Raw genomic sequence first — 5,198 nt, 5'->3', positions numbered from 1 at the left:
ATTACTTTTTAAAGAAATTTTATCCCACTCTTACAGTGTTCACCCAATTAACTTAGGATTTACCTAATGAGTTCAAAATTGATCTAAAAAGTCCTATTAAAGACCACCTTGTAAAAGGATTTCACAATCTTTTTGATTAACTATTTAGGGAAAAAATAACAAGAGATTGACATGTATTTGCCTTTCCTCTGCTTGATAGGTATATTGCTTTAACTACTCATCTCATGATAGCATGTTGTTCTAACTCGTCACCAATAGCTTCTTCTCTATCCCTTCACCGATAATTGTTCATACCGATACTACTTCTAATATCTTCTTTTCTTACCACCCATCTTACCATAACCATCATCTCTCTTTTTCTCAACTCATTCAGTTCTTTTACTATTTTCACTTGCTGGCCTAATTAGGGTTTCTAGAATCCTCCATAAGCTTGCCTTGATCTCTCATTTCCTTTCCACTCTAATAGACATTAACTTCTCTAATACGCCAAGTCTAGTTTTCCCTAATGGCATATTTTAATCTAGTAGCACTTTCCTAACTTATGTCACACAACACAATATAAAGTTTTGACCAACAATTATAACTTTAAAAAATCATACCAATAGGATTGTAGGATTTTGTCCAAAGTAACAATTTGCATGTCACTCTTTAGAGAATAATCACACTAAACCACAAGATGCCATATCATTTCAATGTCTAATTCATTCACATTAATATTTTTTCCAAGCATACAATATTTGTAAGAACATGAATAGGTTCTCCTTATGTTACAAATAGATGATTAGTGTTAGAATGTTGTCAATGGTGTCGCATTTTTCTTGACAACATGAGCTTCAATAGCTTTGATAGATTGTGCATTTGTATTTTGGTTTGAACTCCTTCATTTCTACAAGTATCAATCTATGGTTTTGAAAATTAACTTATGTATCATGGGGATCCATATTCAAGATTTCACATGATCATACTATTAAGAGTATTGAGAAGATGTTGCCATTGTTTTCATTGATGTCAAAAATCCTATATCAATTGTTTCTATTGGTTGCTTGTCATTCATTATAATGTGTAGATAAAAGTTATTATATACAAGTTATTCTAATAATATATAATATGGATGGGTGTCCTTTTTCTCAATATGATAATATATCAATTCATCGATAATATTTGGTGAATGCATAAGTATAAAGTTTTGGATGAATATAATTGGTTGTGTTTTAGAGTTCTTCTGGTATCCCTACTTCTTAGATATTCATGTAGCATATCAAATCCTTTTGGTACAATGATTTTATTATGTTTTTGGATAGGGTTGATTTGGTTCTATCTATCGGGCTATTCATAATTTTTGCAGTTCAAGTCATGGACTTGGTTATAGTGTTCTATCGATTTGAGAATACATTTATCTTTCAATAGTTGTGATATGAAATGTACACATATCTGATGTGTGACCTATCTTTAGGTAATATAGTAATCTATTATGAAGATTTCATATACATTAACATATTTTTCAAGTCGTGTGCTTACATGTTTGATTGTATTGTAATATCTTTTGTAATGAAGGCTTGCTTGTTTTGTGGCTAAGTTGACATATGTATTTAATTTTTGTTTCACTTAATAATGGTCAAGATCAAACATTAATTAAATCCAAGAATTTGAGTTAATAAAATCACACTTCTTCTACTATGAAATTAAATTGATTAGTTAATTATATAGTTCATCATAGTTAATTAATTCTTCAAATTAAATCAATTCGAACTCATCACACATCACTTGACACCTCAACAATGGCTAATGTATTTATTTTTTGAATTAATATATCCTATTTTTTCCTAACAAACTAGAAAAATATTCCACAATAACAACCAATGAGAGGAAAGCACACTACTCGTGAAATACCTTTGCATCCTTAGTCATTCATCTTCAACAAGAAACCTTGACCATTAATTAAAAAACACACCCCAAAGCCTTGGAAAATCCTATAAATGGGGATAATTTTAAGAGTAATTTTATCCACTTTGATCTTTTCATAGCAAACACATAATTCTAGTGTGTGCATCAATATGCTTTAGAGCATTATCATAATGGGAAAATTCATCTTCATTGCATTTACCTTAGCTCAATTTCTTAGTCAATCTTGTATTGTTCATCATTTTAGCTCAAGTGTGCATCAAATAGCTTTGCATTTAGCATCATTTAACATAGTTCTTCATCTTAAAGCTACAATTTAGTATCATTCAACATAATTTATGATGAGTATCATAATATTTTATCAATATTGGATAGCATTTAGCTTGCATCTTTATCAAAATTATCATTCCTTATGTTTTCATTTTGAGATCTTATTGCTACTAAAGGAAAACAACTAAATCAAATAAGTCCTTAAGATTAGATAGAAATGAGATGCTCTTAGATGGTTATTTCATGCAACTTTTCAATCCTTTATCTTGATTTGAACTAACTTTCTAACATAATGTTTCCTGGTTGTGTGTTTTTGTGAAAAGTGTGTTGGATTAATGTTAATTATGTAAATTATATGAGGTAGATTCATTAACATAACACTTTCCACACACTAGACATTCAATACAAGAGAAAGAGGGGCTTCCAAACACATCTCTCAATATAACCCAAGATAGATTAGGAAAAAACAAGTAGACAAAGGGATGTCAAAACTAAACCAAAATTATATCAAGGGAGCATGCAAGAAAGTCCTATCTCAAGCAATGTGAAATTGATTTAATAAAAAATGTAAGATAGATCTATGTGTTAAATATATGAAATCAGTCCAATTATGTGAAAATGAGATTATACTAAAAGATGAAATAATTGATAAATTACTTACCTCAAAATGTGTAATGAATATGTCTCTTCACTCTGAAAATTATGAATCCAAATCTATGTTTGAACTTCCAACTGTGAATCTGTGATCACATCGAAAAACCCAAAAAACCCTATTTTTTCTCAAACCTCCAAGAACACGTCAACTTGGTGCAAATGTTTCTAGACACTTTATGGAAAGATGGACATATTCTTAGGAAACAATAGAAAAATTAACTCAACTTCTTTGGAATGGTCTCGACAAGTAGTTTTTAGATCTATAATCACAATTTGGATATCCTCCTCCCAAACAAAGTAAAACTTGGTTTTTATTTTGGTTTGATGAGGGATTGCCTTACTCAAGCCCTAGATTGAGGAATCAACCTTGAAATTGAAATGTAAAATATGGAAAGAAACAAACAAATATATATATTCACCTTACTTGAAGAAGCCCTTGTTAATAAAGATTTTGTAATTCTTGTGTGTTGTAAATGTTGAATTTGCAATGAAGAATATATGAAATCCCCATAAATGCAATGCATCTACCAAAACCACACTATGGAGCCATGGATGTAAATGTTTTTTTAATGAAGAAGATGATGAATGCCTAATGTAGATCTCCTCCCTAGATGTCCAAAAAAATATTAGATTTTGAAGAAGAAAATCTCACAAATGATCCTTGAATCTTTCAGAATGGTTGATGAAAAAACTACTTTCTTGATTGCTTTAAATTATGCCTTGTGATTTATTATATTTCTAGTGATTGTCTGGTGGATTCCTAGTGGATATTAAAATTGATGCAGGAGCATCCAGAGGTATAAGGGCAATCCTATGTCACCCAAAAAAATGTACTTAGACTTAGTTTCTGTTTCATGTGTTTTCATTTCTGGATACCCATTTGGGTCAAATAAAGGTTCCAACTCTCATAGTTCCACTATCAGTGTTCTAGGATAGAGTATTTGAACACCTTGGGATACGTGTAAATGTCAAAAAAATGGGAGTATGTAATTGAGCCATCATTTTGGTGAACTAAGAGGTGTAAATTGGCCAGATGAATGTAATTGTAATTTAGAGCATTCCAGAAAAAGAATCAGGTCAAAAGGCCCCACGGTTTGAAAATTATCGCAATTTTTCGGGTTTTGGAGATCTCCTAAGAATGCTTTAAAGTCAAGTTAGGGGCATTAAATGACCTCGAAAAGGGTCGAAAAATGGGGGACAAGCAAAGCTGTCCATAGGGCTAGAGAGCGCTTCGAGAGCTTTTCGAAAATGTAAACGGTTCGTCAATCGGAGCTACAGTTCAAAAGTTATGCCTCTCGGAAGTTCAGTTACGTGTTTTGGATTATTTTAGATTTGCGTTGACTTCTAATGTAGCTTCTGGAGCCTTCTAATTGGTCGGTGGATGCCTACTAGCACTTTCTAGAATGTATTCCTAGTCCTTAACCCTCTGGGGTCTATTTAAGGACATTTCTGGCATTGTAAAAGGTAGTTTGGAGTGGAGTTTGAGAGGAGGTATTGAAAGGAGAAATTATCTCCAAATTTTTGTTATTGTAAGCCCATAGGGCATGTTATGAAGTCTATTTTCTCTGTACTGAATGTACTAGCTTATTTTCACAGCTAATACAATTTCCCTTTTCCTGTTGTGTCCATTTTGTGTTTGGGTTGTGTCCCCATCAAGTGGTATAAGAGCTGGTTTTCCTGAGTGTGTAAATAGAGCGCCGAATATGAGGCAGTTTGCACCAGGACTATATGGTTGTGGGTTTGAGTTAAGAAGATGCCTCCACGAAGAGAGCGTGGTGGAAGGGACGGAGCTGTTAATCCTGAGGAGGTTAGAGCCCTCCAAAGGCAGGTACAAGAATTGCAGGAGGAGCTCCGTAGAGGAACAAATGTTGCCGCAGGTGACGACAGTGAGGATGACAATGAAGAAGAAGAAATTGGACCAGAAGGGGAATTTGACGGGGAAGTTCTGAATCAGGTAGAGGAAAGGCTTTTTAGGGCCATTACTAAATTTGAGAAAAGGCCTACAATTGATGTGGGTGTATTTTCAGGAAATCTGAACCCAGATGAGTTGATCGACTGGATCAATGAACTGGAAGAATACTTTGAGTATGAGGATATCAGGGACCCAGATAGGGTTAAGTTTGCAAAGGCCAAACTGAAAGGCCATGCCAAAATTTGGTGGCAAGAGGTTCAATTGGAAAAAAACAGAAGAGGAAAGGAGAAGATCACAAGGTGGGATCGCATGGTGGACAAATTGAAGAAGCAGTTCATTCCTGTGGACTACGAGCTTGATTTGTTTAAGAAGATGCATGGGCTAAACCAAGCAAGAAGATCAATTCAAGAATATACAGAGGAGTTTTATTGACTTTTGGTTAGAGCAGGGCATGCAGAAG

The sequence above is a fragment of the Cupressus sempervirens genome, chromosome 4, assembly GCF_028749045.1.
Source record: "Cupressus sempervirens isolate cs-2001-9-10 chromosome 4, ASM2874904v1, whole genome shotgun sequence".
Lineage (NCBI taxonomy): Eukaryota > Viridiplantae > Streptophyta > Pinopsida > Cupressales > Cupressaceae > Cupressus > Cupressus sempervirens.
This window is presented reverse-complemented; position numbering follows the sequence as displayed.